Genomic DNA, 19,345 nt, shown 5'->3' on the forward strand with positions numbered 1-19,345 from the left:
GAGTTCCCATCCCATCACCAAGTCTGCACCATGAGAGGGAGCGTAGCACCACATTTCCTTGGGGAGGTCGCCATCTGTCATTCTCCTTCCTCCCCGTTCCTAATTTGTTCTTCCACTAGTTTTCTCTTTTGTAAAAAGGGCCAACAATTGTGCTCTTCACAGGGGTTGTTGTGAAAAGTGAGAAAACCTGTGTAAAGCAATCAGAATGCGACTGACTTACAGTTGATGCTCACGAATGGGTTAATTATTATTGTTATTAGTTAGCTGCAGGACTTCATCACCTGCCCTGTTATATCAACCTAGAAACTCTCTTCCCTCATCACCAACTCCCAATCAGTCAGTCAGTCCTACTTACCCAGTTAAAAATAATACATACATATTTATGTGTCTTTAAATGCAAGAAACAATGTTTGTGATATGAAAATCAAAACATATGGATTTGGATCTTTTTTCTAAAGAAGGAAACAAAAGCCATTCACCCTGGGGGATCCAATATGGCTTCAACTGCCATCTTTAAAATGGGTCCTATATGCCAGATGGACTTAACAGATATATATATTCAGAACATTTCATCCTAAAATAGCAGAATACACATTCTTTGTCAGATGTTCATGGAACATTCTCCAGAATAGATCACATATTGGGCCACAAAACAGACCTCAGCAAATTCAGGAAGATTGAAGCCATACCATGCACCTTTTCTGACCACAGTGCTATGAAACTTGAAGTCAAAAATCTGGAGAGAGCACAAATACATGGAGGTTATATAACATGCTATTAAACAATGAATGGGTCAACCAGGAAATAAAAGAAGAAATTAAAAAAATACGTGGAAACAAATGAAAATGAAGACACAACAGTCCCAAACCCTAGGGATTCAGCAAAAGCTGTGCTAAGAGGGAAGTTTACAGCAATAAAGGCCTACCTCAAGAAGAAAGAACAATCACAAATAAACAACCAAACCTTATACCTAAAGGAGCTAGAAGAACAGCAAATGAAGCCTAAAGCCAGCAGAAGGAAGGAAATAATAAAGATTAGAGCAGAAATAAATGATATAGAAACTAAAAAAAACAGAACAGATCAATGAAACCAGGAATTGGTTCCTCGAAAAAAATCAATAAAATCGATAAACTTCTAGCCAGACTTATCAAAAAGAAAAGAGAAAGGACATGAAGAAATAAAATTACAAATGAGAGGGGGAGAAATAACAACCAACACCACAGAAATACAAACAGTTATAAGAGAATATTATGAAAAATTACAGGCCAACAAATTGGGCAATCTGGAAGAAATAGATAAATTCCTAGAAACATATAAACTACCAAAAGTGAAACAGGAAGAAATAGGAAATTTGAACAGACTGATAACCAGCAAAGAAATAGAATCAGTAATCAAAAAAACTCCCAACAAAGAAATTCCAGGACCACATGGTTTCACAGGTTAATTCTACCAAACATGTAAAGAAGAGTTAATATCTATTCTTCTCAATCTATTCCAAAAATCAGAAAATGAAGGAAAACTTCCAGATTCATTCTATGAAGCCAGCATTACCCTGACACCAAAACCAGATAAAGACACCATTCAAAAAGAGAACTACAGGCCAATATCCCTGATGACCATAGATGCAAAAATTCTCAACAAAATACTAGCAAACTGAATCCAAAGATGTGTTAATAAAAATCATTTGCCACAATCAAATGGGATACATTCCTGGGTTGCAAGGTGGCTCAATATTTGCAAATCAACCAATGTGACATTATCACATTAATAAAAGAAAGGATAAGAACCATAAGGTTATTTCAGTAGATACAGAAAAAGCATTTCACAAAGTACAACATTCATTCATGATAAAAACCCTCAAGAAAGTAGGTTTAGAGGGAACACACCTCAAGATTTTAAAGCCCACATATGAAAAACCCACAGCTAATATCATTCTAAATGGGGAAAAACTGAGACCTTTCCCCCTGAGGTCAGGAATAAGACAAAGATGTCTACTCTCAACATTTTTATTCAACATAATTGTTGGACTAGTCTCAGCAATCAGACATCAAAAAGAAATCAAAGGCATCCAATTGGCAAGGAAGAAGTAAAACTTTAACTATTTGCAGATAACGTCATACAATATATAGAAAACCCAAAAGACTCCACTAAAAAATCGCTAGAACTGATACACGGATTTAGTGAAGTCACAGGATACAAAATCGATGCACAGAAATCGGTTGCATTTCTATACACCGATAATGAAGCAGCAGAAAGAGAAATGAAGGAATTGATCCCATTTATGATTGCACCAAAAACCAAAAGAGACCTAGGAATAAACCTAACCAAAGAGGTGAAAGACCTGGGGCACCTGGGTGGCTCAGTCGTTAAGCGTCTGCCTTCGGCTCAGGGCGTGATCCCGGCGTTCTGGGATCGAGTCCTGCATCAGGCTTCTCTGCTGGGAACCTGCTTCTTCTTCTCCCACTCCCCCTGCCTGTGTTCCCTCTCTCGCTGGCTGTCTCTCTCTGTCAAAGAAATAAATAAAATCTTAAAAAAAAAAAAAGAGGTGAAAGACCTGTACTTTGAAAACTACAAAACACTGATGAAAGATATTGAAGATGATAAAAAAGATGGAAAGACATTCCATGCTCATGGATTGGAAGAACAAATATAGTTAAAATGTCTATATTATATAAATCAATCTACGCATTTACTACAATCCCTATTGAAATACCAACAGCATTTTTCCCAGAGCTAGAACAAATAATCGTAAAATGTGTATGGAAGCACGAAAGATCCCAAATAGACAAACAAATCCTGAAAAAGAGAAGCAAAGCTGGAGGCATCACAATTCAGACTTCAAGATCTATTACAAAGCTATGATAATCAAGACAGTATGGTATTGGCACAAAAGTAGATGCATAGATCAATGAACAGAATAGAAAACCCAGAAATGAACCCACAATTTTATGGTCAACTAATCTTCAACAAAGCAGGAAAGGATATCTAATGGGAAAAAGACAGTCCCTTCAACAAATGGTGTTGGGAAAACTGGACCATTTTCTTATACCATACTCAAAAATAAATTCAAACTGGAAAGAAGACCTAAATGTGAGACCTGAAACCATAAAAATTCTAGAAAAAAACATAGTAACTTCTTTGACATCGACCATAGCAGTTTTTTTCTAGATATGTCTCCTGAGATAAAGGAAACAAAAGCAAAAATAAACTATTGGGACTTCATCAAGATAAAAAGCTTCTGCATAGCAAAGGAGACGACAAAACTTAAAGGCCACCTACGCAATGGGAGAAGACATTTGCAAACAGCATATCTGATAAAGGGCTAGTATCCAAAATCTGTAAAGAACTTACCAAACTCAACACCCAAAAAACAACTAATCCAATTAAAAAATGGGCAGAAGGCACGGATAGATATTTTTCCAAAGAAGACATCCAATTGTCTATCAGACACATGAAAAGATGCCCAATCACTTACCATCAGGGAAATGCAAACCAAAACTACAATGAGATATCACTTCATGCCTGTCAGAATGGCTAAAATTAATAACACAACAGGCAACAAGTGTTGGCCAGGATGTGGACAAAGGGGAACCCTCCTGCACTGTTGGTGGGAATGCAAACTGGTGCAGCCACAGTGGAAAACAGTATGGCAGTTCCTCAGAAAGTTAAAAATAGAGCTACCCTATGACCCATCAACCATTTTACTAGGTATTTACCCAAAGAATACGAAAATACAGATTCAAGGGGATAGATGCACCCCTATGTTTATAGCAGCATTATCTACAAGAGCCAAATTATGGAAACAACCCAAGTGTCCATCCATTGTTGAATGGATAAAGAAGTGGCATATATACACAATGGAATATTTATTCAGCCACAAAAAAGAATGAAGTCTTGACATTTGCAATGACATGGATGGAGCTAGAGAATATAATGCTAAGTGAAATGAGTCAGAGAAAGACAAATACCATATAATTTCACTCATATGTGGAATTTAAGAAACAAAACAAATAAGCAAAAAAGGGAAAAAAAGAGAAACCAGGAAACAGACTCTTAACTATAAAGAATAAACGGATGGTTACCAGACGGGAGGTGGGTTGAGGGGGGATGGGTGAAACAGGTGATGGGGATTAAGGGGCACGCTTGTGATGAACACCGGGTGGTGTCTGGAAGTGTTGAATCATTATATTCTCCATTTGAAACTAATGTTACATTGTATGTTAACTGGAATTTAAATAAAAACTTTTAAAAAAGGGTCTTATATGACTGGATTAGAACTCCCAGATGGAAGGGATCTTATTCCCTCATTTTAAAACCAAGGAAACTGCAGCCTGTTAATGGCAAAGCTGGTGCTCAAATCCAGGTCTTTTGACTCCAGTCAAGTGCTCCGTTGGACTTAGCTCCTTCCTACATAAGAACGTTCATATATTCCTCTTGATACTCATCCTGTTTACCTCCCAGTAATGTCACAGAAAAATTAAGTCAGCAAAACTACCCAGGCAACTCCTCTCCCTTGTCCTCATACTTACTGGTTGGTGTCTATTAGGTGAAAATGACTGAGTTTTGAATGTCCTCTAATCTCCTCTGGTTACCAAGCCAGCGAAGATTCCAGAACACTAAATTCTGGCTCTTTTTTTTTTTAATGTAGTTTTTTTTTTTAAATGTTATGTTAGTCACCCTACAGTACATCATTTGTTTTTGATGTAGTGTTCCATGATTCATTGTTTGCATATAACACCCAGTGCTCCATGCAACACGTGCCCTCCTTAATACCCATCACCGGGCTAACCCATCCCCCCAACCCCCTCCCCTCTAAAACCTTTAGTTTGTTTCCCGGAGTCCATAGTCTCTCATGGTTCCTCTCCCCTCAGTTTTCCCTCCCTTCATTAAATTCCGGCTCTCCTTAACCTGGTTCTTCAGATCCCCAAACCCAGCGCCACCTCCCTTCCTGCTTTTAATTCTGAGCGGCAGATGGCGCTGTGCACAAGTCTGGAAGATACTGAGAGACCATGCGCTTGAGCTGCCTGCAAAACCCTGCCTTGATTGCGCAGGCAGGCTCAGCCTCCTCTTCTGGGGTTCTAGGGCTCACAGCGAGTGTGAGCTGGTCTGGGGCGGTGTGGCAGAGGCTGCCGGTTCATCACTGATCTTGCTGCCTCGCCTCCTGGGCACACGACTGGACTATATTCCTTGGTTTCTGTTGCAGTGACGGAGCTGTGGCCAGTGTCCTGTGGGAGAAAGTGATCGTCCCCATTTCCAGGCTTGGCCAATGAAAGTCTCCTGCCACCCCCTGCCCCCATCACTCCTCTAGCTGGGTATCAATGCCCAGGATGACCTTGGAAACCATAGGATAAAGGTGGCAGAGTTGGCACCACCCTGGGTCCCTGAATGACTGCATGGAGCTGAAGACCCTCCCTGATTTGGACCCACATTGGGGTGTTACACGAGTATGAATTACTGAAGTCCCCTATGCTTGAGTCTTTTAGGCTAGGGTCCCACTCCCTGCCTCCCAGAGCTACGGCAGAGCAGAGGGAGACAGAAATGCACACAACTAGTTATTGGAATTGATATTGAGTGGGCAGCAAAACAATGGAAGCAGTCCATTTTTAAAAGCTTACACTGAGTTTATAAGCCGAGGAGATTTAATGAGTAGCTGGAGGGATTTGTAGGAGAGGAACCAAAGCATTCCAGGCAGGGGGAGAGTAGGCACAAAGACAAGGAGGGGTGAATCAGGGCTGTAAATAGGAGGAACGCAAGTACTCTGAAGTAGCTGAGCTGAGAGCGGGCAAACCAGGTGAGGCTCACCTTTCTGAGCCCCCTTGTTCTTAACACAGCTACGTGGCTGTGCTCGGCACCACACTGTGCCAGATGACACGGTGAGTTGTGTGACCTAGAGCCTGCGTATACACCTTACTAGGAGCAAACAAGGCAGCTCCTGTTTTGGTCTGAGTGGTGTACAAATGAAGTATCCGGCTCGGGTTTGTGAGTGACGCAAGAATAACGAGTCAATATCCTTTACTTGCAGAAAGTGGTAATCTTTCTGTTTCTATCACCTCCTGTTTTTCTAAAGAGCATTAATGTGGGCTCTGTGTGCCTTTATTACACAAGTCAAGTGTTTTTCTCTCTCTGATTTTAACCCTCTGACCTACAGAAACAGAAACAAAAATGCAACAAATAACTCCACTTTCAGACCAGTGGTATTGGAGAGAGAAAAATAAGATGTTATCTTTCTGAGAATGGAGGCGAATGCCCTTTCCCCTGACTCCACCTCCCATTTTGGGGGCAAGAAGTATCCAAAATTGTGTGTGCAAGAAGATCCACTGAGCGGCAGGACAAAAAAAACAAAAAACAAAAAAAAAAAAAAAAAAAAAAAAAAAAAAACACTGAAACATCCATTTAAAAAAAATTATGTAAGAACATTTAAGATGAGGTTTCCCCTCTTCACAAATTTTGAAGTGCACAGTACAGTATTGTTACCTGTTGTACAGGAGATCTCTTTATGTGCTTTTTAAAAAAAGATTATTAAAAAAAGATTTATTTATTTTAGAGAGTATGCATAGAGCAAGTGGTGGGGAGGGGAGGGACAGAGGAAGAGGGAGAGAGAGAATGCCAGAGCAGGCTTCGGGGAGACTGACTCCTGGCTCAGTCCCAGGACCCTGAGACCATGACCCCAGCCAAAATCAAGAGCTGGCCATTCAGCCAACTGAGTCACCTAGATGACCCATCTTTATGTGTACGTGTTTTTTTTTTTTAAATCTAAGCCATACTTAATATATAATCAGTGCAGATAAAAAACATGTAAATAAAAATATGGAAGGTAACTGATTTCATCAGGTAAGCAATCAACAAAGTGGAGAACGTACACCCTAGTCGTCTGCATGTTCCAGGTCCTCCTCAAGTCCCGCAGGAGGGGCCGTCCTCTCCCTACCCTCAGGTGAGCAGCTGCACACCTTTTGCAGGAGGAACCTAGGGAAATGAGCTCCTCCTGTCTCTTCGCCCACAGCCCGTTCCTTGGCTCTGGTCCCTGTCTGCTTATCTTGTCCTGGCAGAACTTTTGGTCCTGAAGTCTGCTCCTGCCCAGTCGAGTACTTTCCCTCCTGTCTGGTGACTTCATCATTACCTTTCCCCTATCCTCTCCAGCCCTCCCTTCCCCCTGGGGAGGGGCACCAATCCTTACCTGTCTCAGGCACACTACTTCCTGCCCTCCTGCCCACAATCTCCAGCAGCCGGCTGCCTCCTTCTACCCCAGCCCTGCCTTGGTAGTATCTACACTCTGTCCTTAAGGGACTAGTGCCCCTCCTAGTGAGTGTTTCCCAGATTTTGAAGGAATACTAATAATACAATAATAACCGTAGTGACAATTGCCATCTGCATGCTGCTAGCATCCTGTGCTTTACATGACCATCTCCAATGCTGACAACAACTCTTTAAGGGAAGGGCTGTCATTCCCACTTTTGGGACAACACAACTGAGGCTGAGACCGTAAGCCCAAATATCTGAGCTGGGATTTGTACATAAATGACCCATCTGTGACCAAAGCCTGGATTTTTCTGCCACACCCCAAGGCTTTCCTCACCAGTACCCAGCATAGTAGGGATTAGATATGTCAAATCAGTGCTGAAAGAGAAGTATCCCCTTCCCCTCTAAGCAAACCATCTAATTTGCAGGCTGTGATCAAAGTAGATAAATAAAATATGTGATTGGAAATACTTGAGGTTCATCTGGGGCGGAGTCAGAATAATAATTCAAAGGAATTTCGACGTCGAGAGCTTTGGGTAGTGCATAGGACGCCTGCGTTCCTCTCTCCCTCCTCCAGACAGTGGGAAGAGCAACCCAGCCCAGCCCAGCCCGGCTGCCCCCACCAGTGGCTCAGCCACGGCCACCGCCACAGGCTGAAAACAGATCCCCGCCCTTCCCGCCAGGTGCATCTGGGGCCACGACACAATGTTTCCTCTACTCCGCCTCACACCTGGGTTAACACCTGGGCTGATGTCATTTTTCCACCTTTCAGGTTTATGGTTGTCACTCCAGTGGAATCAAAACCACAGATTTACTCAACGCTGTGGCTTTGGACCAGACAGTGTCCTTGAGCCACATGGTTCTTCTATGCTTCCCCCCACCCTTAGCTACCACCTGAAGATCTGAGCCGGTGGAGAGAACGTGGTTTCTTGGGAGAGAGGCAGAGGCGTGCTGAAAACCCACCGCAGCTGCTCTCCACACCTGGGATACATCTAATCAGGACCTAATGCGTCAGCTGTCCCAAAACAGGGCGAGGGTCCCTTCCTCGCCCAAGGAAAGGTAACAGCCCCTGGCTGCCTGTACATTTCCCCCACACAGATGGGGACGGCTAGGTGATCAAGGGTTTTAGACAATGTTCTTTCCCTCAAGTGAGTATCCAGCTGATGGTCCTGCTGCTGTTGTTTATTTCCAGGCCCTTCCGGCGGGGTGGGGTGGGCGGGGGCTTTCTCTGAACCTTAGCTCCTAGAACCGGAGACCGGGAGGGTGGAGGGCTCTTTTTTCGATCGTATGCCCACTGCTCGCTCCCTCTTCAACGGCAAGCCAACCATTTGGTTTCTGCCATCTTTGTCTTCCCACTAAAGGGATTTCGGGGGATAATTTTCCAAGAAATCTCAAGTGGTTTCCACCAAAAACTAGTTTTGATTCTTCATCTCTTCTCTTGCAGCTATTTTGAGTTTTGTTCTCCTTGGTTTGCAGAGGCTTATAAAAATGCATTCGTTTCCAGCTTCACAGGTGACGGCAGAGGTTCCCAAAGAGCAAAGTGGGTTCTGGCTGAGGCTGAGTCAGTGATGAGCTTGGCTGGCCTTCGGCTCTGTCCACCTTGCTTGCTCTGGTGCACGGCGTGAATGGAGACGCAGAAATGCTTCGTGGTTCCTGTATTCCAAGAAGAAAGGTGGTCTGCAGGGTCATTCTACAACCTCCTTTTGCACAGGTACTGACTGATTTGTTTGAATTTTGAGCTGTAGTCAAGAACAGAGAGTCTAATTGGATCTCCACGCTAACCAAATTGTTCAGGGCTTGTGTACAGAATACTAATTTCTGACTTGTAGTCTTGTAGTCTTTCTGGTGATCTAAGGGAAAGGGTGGCAGGGGCTTAGTTTTGTTTATCTTCCATGGTGATGTCTTACAAGGGTCAGATGCCCAAGATGTCCCAAACCAGAAGCCAGGTCAGGTGACCTGGCCCTCATTCTTGGGCTGCTCTCTCCAGCTCTGACACATGAACTTGGTTTACTCATAATTATCATTCTTATATAGCCGACGCTTCATGTTTTGCAATGAAAAGATGGAAAATTCAAATTTGATAGTTAAAACCCACGTGGCTGTGGATGTAATGAAAAACAGTCATATACGGAGACGCAATGTCTCTCTCACACACACACACATCCCACTCATATATGTTTGGGTTTTTACTTTGCATCTAATTATAATCCTCTTTTGGCTTGTTCCATACTCCCAAGGACCAGGGGACACAGAAGGACAGCTGGGAAAGCACCAAGCTGATCATCCACGTGTGGCTCTTTAGGGAGCACTTTCAACGTCATGGCCCCAGTGGCTGCTAGCCAAAGTCAACAGCACAGAAACCTTCCTGTTATATCAGGGCCTCTATCTAAAACTAGGCGTACCTGGGTGGCTCAGTCGGTTAAGCATACGACTCGATTTCAGCTGGGGTCATGATCTCGGGGTCCCGCGATTGAGCCCCACATCAGGCTCTGTGCTCAGCGGGGAGTCTGCTTGAGGATTCTCTCTCTCCCTCTCCCCACCCCCACCTGGGATTAACCTCTCTCTAAAATAAATAAATAAATCTTTAAAAAATTAAAAAGATAAAAATGGATGAACTCAATAAAAAAGCTACAGCAGAAGGTAATATTTCCTTCCTAGGCACAGGGGTCCGTGGAACAGGGCAGTCTGAGGTCTCGGTCTCTCTGGAGTGTTCTAGCGAGACCTGTAGTTGTCCTGGATAGTCAGGCCACGTAGGAAGGACACAAGAGAGTCAGCTTGGAGTTGTCAGGACCAGAGCAGACGACTAAGGTGCCTTTATATATAACTAGGTATTCTTTGGGGGAGAAAATGGGACTGGATCAAGTTTGTTTGGGAAATTCTACGTTAAATAAAGTGAAACAAGTTTCTTCAGCCTTTACTATTCGGATTTCATTGTGAATCTCTTAAGAGGGGGAAATAATAGGAAGCTTTCCCCCAAACTCTTTGGACCTGGGAATTCCTATTCCCTGAGAATCTCTAACATCCCAAAGGGCACTGAAATTCCCCAAAATCCAGTTTGGAGAATGCCATTTGGAGAAGTCAGGGAAGCCATAGCTGCCCAGGGTTATCAGCTCCACTGACACTCAGGTCCTAGCCCAGCGGGCTTCTCATTTGGGTACCTGCATTGTGGGGGCACACAAAGGCTTGCTAAGAGTACATAAATATACACGGATAAAAAAAAATTCTAGGTCCACCACTTCCATGGGCACACTTTCCTCCACCTGCTCTGCAGAGAGCTGAATGGCCGTGAGCCATGCCTACAGGGTGCAGCGCCCCCTTTCTGTTCTTCTTACACACTGGCTGCCCTTCTTGTGATGCTGCATTGCCCCAGGGTAAGCAGATCCCTGGGGTGTTTGACAAATGCTGTTTTTTTGAGAAAGTGAATATGTCTGTTGACTGAGTCATCTTTTTGCAACTCAGATGATTTCTAATTCTTTGCTTTCATGCAAATCGAGGGAAGGCCTAATTGAGTTGTCCGAGAATTAGATCATTAATAATAATTTTGATGATAGATCACCATATCAAAAGGGGCTCAATAATTGACATAGCCATGATAAAACCCTTCCATTCTAATCTTATTTTTATGAAAATGGTTTCATAGTGCTTACAATAACTGTGATTGCAAGATGGGAATAATGTTAATAAGAAATTTCATCTATTTTACTAAGAAGTCTGATGAAGAGTAGTTTTTCAATAAAATTCTACATCTTATGTTGAATATTGATAAAAATTGTATTTCTGTTATTTTCATAAATTGTGCATTAATAATACCTATAATGACAATTCAGTCCAGAAATATTTCTTCCATAACTAGAGCTATATAGTCACAGGAAATTTTAAACATTAATTTCAAATTAGTTAAACTATGCAAGATTAATTTCAAATTATGTGTTTTGCTGCAGATAATTATGGGTGATCAATAAAAGGGTTTCAGGCAGGAAATAGCACATCATACATTTATGTGGGGAAAATGGAATGCAAATATAACTTTAGGAGTAAATGAAATATTTTTTGCTTATTGGCATATATTTAAAATGAATTATGGTGGGTATCAAATTGCTATGGTATTAGATTGCACTGGAAACATTTTTGGAAGGTCATAGGAGTTTTTTTTTTTAGTGTCCAGTGTATCCATTCACCAGCAGTTATATCCTTTGTAGCTATTTAAACCGATAAAGATATATTTTAGATGTTAACCTCAAAGGGTGTGAGAAGATGTGTTGTTTTTAAAAATTATTTTCAGAGGTAACTAAGCAGGAAGTTGAAGTCTCTGTGTCCAATAGCACATAAGGAGAAGGCAAACGGATGGGTTCAGAGATGGCAATGCTCGGCCTGGCTCAGCTTCGGGTTGTCCCTCCTGCCCCGTGCCCACCACTTCACACTTCCTCCCTCTGCGGAGCCCTCACTCTGGTCTGGAGCCCACATCCATCCACCCAGCCCTATGTCCTTCACCTCCCAACCTAATATCCCACCTTACCCGTAACCTCCTCCTCTTCCTCCTCTTCCTCCTCATCCTCCTCCTGGACCCGGCACTCTTTCCCTTTAGACTTGATAACTAGCCATGTGAACTTGGTCTCCAGACACCTCCTGGTCCACTGCCTCACACTCCCCACCTCATTCTTGCCCCAATTCCAGAAACCCTCAGGTGGTAGGAAACCCACAGCTGGTCCTGGCCCCGGAGCCCCAGTCCACCCATCACCATCTCAACAATTAGCCTTAATGTGTGGATTCGCAGTCTTCAAAGTGCTTCCCCCTTTATAGTCTCTCCTTTACTCTCTACCACAACCTGCTGCATCAGATGAAGAAGTTGGGGCTCAGAGGATTGAAGTGATTTGCAAGAAATGGTGGCGTTAACATTCAGATCTGGGTCATCTGTCCTCGAAATCTATGCTTTATCCTCAATGTCTCAGCCACGGGGGAGTCTCCTTAAGTCCAAGGTCAAAGCAAAGCAATTGGGATCTCCCTGGTCTGGAGTGGCCCACCCACTGGAGAAGGTGGTGGGTGTTAGCTCAGTGCCCTTCTCTGCCGGCCCCTCCGTGGGGTCTCCATCGAGATTCTTTGCCAGAAACTTGGAATAGTCTTGCAGACAGCGAGAGGGAAATCAACACATATGCATAGTTGGTGTGGAACAAGATACGATGGTGCAGAGCCAAGACGAGATGAGTGTAAACAAACATTCACATAAAAATGCACAAGATTTGCCACGAGTGGTGTTTTAGTCTGTACAGTTGTACCAGAAATAACACTTGGTTGGATGTCAAAATACCAATCATCTCGCTTCAGTTTTTATTTTTAATTGAAGACAAAGACTTTTAGAAACCAAGAGAAGTGCTAAATCTGTTTCAACTTACCTCAGAAAGCCCAAGTGAATAGGTATTTCTGGCTGAATAAGTTGACTTTCTCTATGCTTTATGTGTTATTTTGCAAACTTTTGAGGAGAACTTTTTTTTTTTAAAGATTTTATTTATTTATTTGACAGAGAGAGAGGCAGCGAGAGAGGGAACACAAGCAGGGGGAGTGGGAGAGGAAGAAGCAGGCTTCCCGCTGAGCAGGGAGCCCGATGCGGGGCTTGATCCCAGAACCCTGAGATCATGACCTGAGCCGAAGGCAGACGCTTAAAGACTGAGCCACCCAGGCGCCCCAGAACTTTTTTTTTTAAAGTACATTCAGGGGCGCCTGGGTGGCACAGCGGTTAAAGCGTCTGCCTTTGGCTCAGGGCGTGATCCCGGCGTGATGGGATCGAGCCCCACATCAGGCTCCTCCGCTATGAGCCTGCTTCTTCCTCTCCCACTCCCCCTGCTTGTGTTCCCTCTCTCGCTGGCTGTCTCTATCTCTGTCGAATAAATAAATAAAAGTCTTTAAAAAAAATAAAAGTACATTCAGACTGCTAGACATCTATATTCAAAAAATAATTACTCCATTTTTTAGGCCTTGATTTTCTATTCCTCAGTGTGAGGTGTTTCTTGAAGCTGACCCTTCAAGAACATGATAATTGGGGTTTCTGAAAGTGATGGATTCTCCAGGTCGTAAAGGAATAAATGTGTAGTCAAGATATATGGTAAATAATTAATGGCCTCTTAGCACACACAGACATAATTTACTAACGAAAGGACTACAGCATTGTAAACAGTTGGGGATCAGCCTCAAAGACCACCTGGAAGTTCAAGTGTGCAGATGACTAGGAGGTGAGCCACCTGGAACTTATTAAACCCGTCCCCATTGGTTGGCTCCAGCTGTTTACTTTGGAGTACAGTGTAACTTCATGGTTTACTCTCCACTGAGAGCTGGGACCTCCTTGCTTTCGTGAGAGTTGCTCTAGGGCTGGTGAATGTGTTAACACGCGTTGACGGGGTTACAAATATTAAATTCTTACATGGAACTTAAAAGCAAATCTGGGTGAAACAGTGGGTGGAGCCTTTCCCGAAGCAAAATCTGGGTGACCTGAATAACTCGCAGATGGTAGTCACCTTGCTGCTTCTCTGCTCACCTCTGGTTCTGATTGGCCCTCGGAAATGTCACTGAGCGTGGGACAGACTACTTGAACGTAGAACTGAATCCCTTTGTGGCCGAGCTTTCAGGGACAGATGTACATAATCTGTCACATTGGGAAGGAGGTTAGAGGTCATTTACCTGGGTGTAAATGACCACCGAGGAACATTTGGGGCTGTTGGCATTTGGGGCAGGAAATTTTTTTTCTGCAAAAAAAGAAGAAACGGCACCCTGCCTTGGTCCCTAAGTATCAATAATGCATCTGCCACAGTTACTGTGACATTTCCAAATACTGGGGGAGAGGACGAGAGGGTCACAGGACTTTCAGGTGACCATGCTGGGTACAGGGAGGACACCAGGGTTCAGGGAGGAGAAGTGGCTTGCCTGAGGTCATATTGCAAATTAGCAGTGGAGACAGATTTTTACTCTGATATCTGTTGACTTTAATCACCCTAGTGCTACCTATCCATCTGTAAACAAGGAGGTAACATACTAGTTAATTTACTATTTATGGGCAGTGTTTGTGAAATGCTTTAAAGTCCTAGGCAAAAGAAACTAAATAACTATCCCAAATTATTTTTTATCTATTTATAGCACAAGGCACTATGAATGGGAGTATACATGACAGAATAAAAATTTACATTGTAATCCGGTACGGAAGTACTTTTTAGAAACAGATCAGGGATGGGCAGAAGAGCACAGTTGTGCCCAGAGTGACAGCTGCCAGAGGACAGGTCTCGAATATGCTCTTTACACCCCAGGGCTAAGCGCCAAGCCTGGCATGAAGCTGCCAGTGGCCAATGTTTGTTCCTTGGATCTGAGGCAAAGATGTTTGCATTTGAGTTGTTCTTCCAGTTTATCAAAAGGTATCTCTTTGGAGTTTCATTTCTAATTACTCCAGGGGCTCTGGTTCGGGCTTGCTTGCATTGTGGTAAGGAAACAGGACTCTGAAAAGAAGTCCAGACTGAACGGGAACTAAGGGAGTCTCCTCAAAAGCAAGTGCGCAGGAGGTGGCCAAAACAAGCCATTGGGGCTGCTGGGCGGTGCACAGACCAGGCCTCCTCGCCAGCCCATAAATCCCTCCCACCTGGGAGTTCTTGCATCTTGAGTAAGATGCTGCCGGCCAACTGCTCCGAACTGCCTGGAACAGGTGCTGTACAGACATCATCCTGATTGTTTCTAATCTGCAGATCCTGGGCTGTGTGTCTGCAAACACAAAGAAAGGAACGGGGGCTGGGTAGACAGAAACTTGTGTCTGAGCACCCCAAGCTGCTTCTTGCTATGTGCCTTTCCAACAAGAGACGTTAAGCCCCTACTTCTAAGCCTTAGCAAGTCCCATGTATTTGTCTGTGATATGAGCTTTCTCTTTTGGAAAAAAATACTGTTTTTTTTTTTTTTTTCCTTTCAACAATCAACTTTTGTTTTTTCCCAGCAAAGCTCCTACACAGCCCTAGGCTGCTTTTTCTCATAACTGAATTATGGGGTCACTACTCTGGTCCTCCAACTCTCCTGTATAATCTATTAGAGACCTCTCTGGAAAAGCTGTGTCTTAGGGTTCTAAGTGATCAGTTTCATCCTTCCACCTGGATCTAGACGAGCAGGGTCATGTGAACACTCAGGTTATACACCTGCTAGTTTCACTAAACAAGGCAACACAGAGTGCCCACAAGACCAAAGTCTGTTCCTCTGGGAAATCTCGGCTGACCAGAGTGTTTAAAGCTTGAGAAATGGCTTTGCAACCAAATTCAGAGCGTGGCAATTTCTTCAAGACTACGGATCCAGTTTCTTCAACTACCCAATGGCATGGGGGGAAAAAAAAAGGAAGAGGGAGGGCAATGTTCTAGTGTGAAAGAAATATAAAAGAGACTTAAGATGCATAATACCTTATACAGGATCCGTAGTCTTGAAGAAATTGCCACGCTCTGAGTTTATGGTTAAAAAAAAAAAGATTCCTTTAGACATTTGAGGAACTTTTATGAAATTGGGTATCAGATGATTAATTTGCCAGGTGTGCTAATGGCATATGGTTACATGCCAGAATATTTTCTTTTTACATGCCTATTGAAGCAAAATGACTTGAAAACTTGGTCTTGCTTTAATCCATTCTAGCTTTAAAAAAAGTTATTATTGATAAAAAAGTATGGCAAAATGTTGATGATTATTGAAGATGGATAACTGGTAGCTGGGGTTTGTTATACTCCATTTGGGGTACATTGGAAATTTTTATCAAAATAATTTAACACAGAAAACATTAAATATCTTATAAAAAATAGGGACATCAGGTGTGTGATAAAGGTACTCAACATATGTAAAGTCTATACTTTCTGTTTAGCTTAGAGAGAGCATAATTTTTTAGAAATTGTTCCACATAAGCCCTTTGGGAAAGAGGTTTCTGTTTGCAAGGTTTTTTTTGTTTTTGTTTTTGTTTTCTTTTGAATAAATGTTCGGGTTTTTCCTTTTTTTAAATAATTTTTATTTTGTTATATTAGTCACCATAAAGTACATCCCCAGTTTTTGAAGGTTTTGTACAGTTTACCTGAAATTTAAAATCTATATATTTTGTGGATTTTTTTTAATGTTTTGGAAATACCGCTAAATTCATGGATGTCCACGGTTCCAAAGAGATAAAGTAGGATTCACGGTAACACCTCCATTCCCTAAAGCAATCTGTTTCCCACGTTCTCCTTATCACTTCACACTGGCGGACAGGACTTCCTGGTAGGATCAGACGCTTCAGCTCCTTTTTGCTTTTCTCCCTCAGGGAAAAGGTTTTGTTTGTCCAGACATTTCCATTCCAGTCCATTTTGAAATGTCTTCCCAAAGGGTTCCAACTCCAGGGCACCTGAAGTCAAGGAACCATGACTTGTATGTGAGTGGTGACCATAACGCCTTGCTGTTCTTTCCTTTGAGACATAAGTGGCCCGTAACATTGCGTTCATTTTGGCTGTGCCACGTCGTGACCTGACCGTATGTACTGCCTAGTGATCACCGCGGGAAGCTGAGTTAACATCCATCACCATATGTAGTTCTTTTTTTTTTATTCCTACAGACTTATTTTACTCTTTTTAAAATAAAAATTGCATATATTAAAAAGCATACAAGAGGATTTGGTATACATGTACATAGGGAAATTATTTCTTTTTTTTTAACATAATAATATTTTTTTATTATATTATGTTAGTCACCATACAGTACATCCCTGGTTTCTGATGTAAAGTTCCACGATTCATTAGTTGCGTATAACACCCAGTGCACCATGCAATACGTGCCCTCCTTACTACCCATCACCGGCCTATCCCTTATGTAGCTCTAAATGTTTTTTTCTTGTGATGAGAATTCTTAAGGTCTACACTCTCAGCAACTTTTGAAGAGATGACACAATATCGCAAACTGGAGTCACTATGTTCTCATTACATCCGCAGGACTTACTTATCTTATAACTGGCAGTTTGTACTTTTTGACAACCTTCACCCATTTCACCCACCCCTTCACCCCCTGCCATTGGGGAACTGCGATCGGTTCTCTGTGTCTATGAGTTTGGTTTTTGTTTTTTGATTCTGTATATAAGTAAGATCATAACAATATTATTTTTCTCTGTCTGACTTATTTCACTTGGCATAATGTCCTTGAGGTCCATGCATGTTGTTCCAAATGGCAATATTTCCTTCTTTTTTTATGGCTTAATAATATTCCATGTATTATATATAAATAATATATGGAATATTCCATATATTATATATATCCATATATATATCTAAAGTATTTTAGATATATATGTATCACATTGTCTATCTATCCATCCCTCATATATATCATATTGTCTATCTATATATGGAGACACACACATATATATATATCACATTGTCTATCTATATCAGTATTTATTATCACATTGCCTTTGTCTATTCATCCATCAGTGGACCCTCAGGTGATTTCCATGTTTTGGCTATTGTAAATAATGTTATAATGAACATGGGGGTGCATATGTGTTTTTGAGATAGTAATTTAATTTCCTTTGGATAGATATCCAGAAATGGATATTTTGAAATTGCTGGATCACATGGTAGTACTGTTTTTAATTTTTTAAGAAACCTCCATATTATGTTCCACAGTGGCTGCCCCAATTTATATTCCCACCAGCAGTACATACAGGTTTCATTTTCTCTATGTCTTCAGTAATACTTATTTCTTATCTTTTTGATAATAGCCATTCTACAGGTGTGAGGTGATATTACATTGTGGTTTTGATTTGCATTTCCCTGATGATTAGTGATGCTGAGCACCTTTTCATAAATCTATTGGCCATTTTTATGTCTTTGGAAAAATGTCTTTTCATATTCTCTGCCCACTTTTTAATTAGATTGTTTTTTTTTTCTATTGAATTGTATGACTTCTTTGTTTTGGATAGTAACCTCTTAATCATTTATATGTTTGTAAATATTTTCTACCACTTGGCAGGTTGCCTTTTGATTTTGTTGATGGCTTCCTTTGCTGTATAGAAGCTTTTTACTTTGATGTAGTCCCACTTGTTTATTTTTGCTTTTGTTGCTTTTGCTTTTGGTGTGAAATATCATTGCTAAGCCTGATGTCAAGGAGCTTACCCCCTATGTTTTCTTTTAGGAGTTTTATGGTTTCAGGTCTTACATACAAATATTTAGTCTATTTTGAGTTTATTTTGGTGCATGGTATAAGAAAGTGGTCCGATTTCATTCTTTTGCATGTGGCTGTCCAGTTTTCCTGACACCATTTATTGAAGAAATGGTCCTTTCCCTGTTGCATATTCTTAGCTCTTTTGTCATAAATTAATTGACCACATATGGGTGGGTTTTTTTGGGGGGGGGCTCTCAGTTCTGTTCCATTCATTTATATGCCTGTTTTTATGCCAGTACCATACTGTTTTGATTATTATAGTTTTGTAATATAGTTTGAAATGAGGACCTGTAATGCCTCCAGCTTCATTCTTCTTGCTCAAGATTGCTTTGGCTCCTGTATTCCATACAATTCTCTTCCATACAGATGTTAGGATTGTTTCCTCTATTTCTATGAAAAATGCCATTGTAGGGATGGCACCAGATCTGTAGATTGCTTTGAGTAGTTGGACATTTTAACAATACGAATTTTTCCAATCCATGAATGCTAAATATCTTTCCGTTTATTTGTATTTTCTTTAATAGAGATAGTTTTACTTCTTCCTTTCTAGTTTGGATACCTTTCATTTCTTTCTCTTGTCTGATTGCTATGGCCAGGAGTTATAGTGGTATGTTGAATAAAAATGGTCAGAGTGGACATCCTTGTCTTATTCCTGATCTTAGAAAAAAAAGCTTTCCATTTTCTTTTTTTTTTAATTTATTTATTTTTATTATATCATGTTAGTCACCATACAGTACATTCCTAGTTTTCAACATAAAGTTCCATGATTCATTAGCTGCGTATAACACCCAGTGCACCATGCAATACGTGCCCTCCTTACTACCCATCACCGGTCTATCCCATTCCCCCACCCCCCTCCCCTCTGAGTCCCTCAGTTTGTTTCCCAGAGTCCACAGTCTCTCATGGTTCATTCCCCCTTCTGTTTACCCCC

The sequence above is a fragment of the Ursus americanus genome, chromosome 31 (assembly GCF_024610735.1).
Source record: "Ursus americanus isolate L20-20 chromosome 31, mUrsAme1.1.p, whole genome shotgun sequence".
In the NCBI taxonomy this organism is placed as follows: domain Eukaryota; kingdom Metazoa; phylum Chordata; class Mammalia; order Carnivora; family Ursidae; genus Ursus; species Ursus americanus.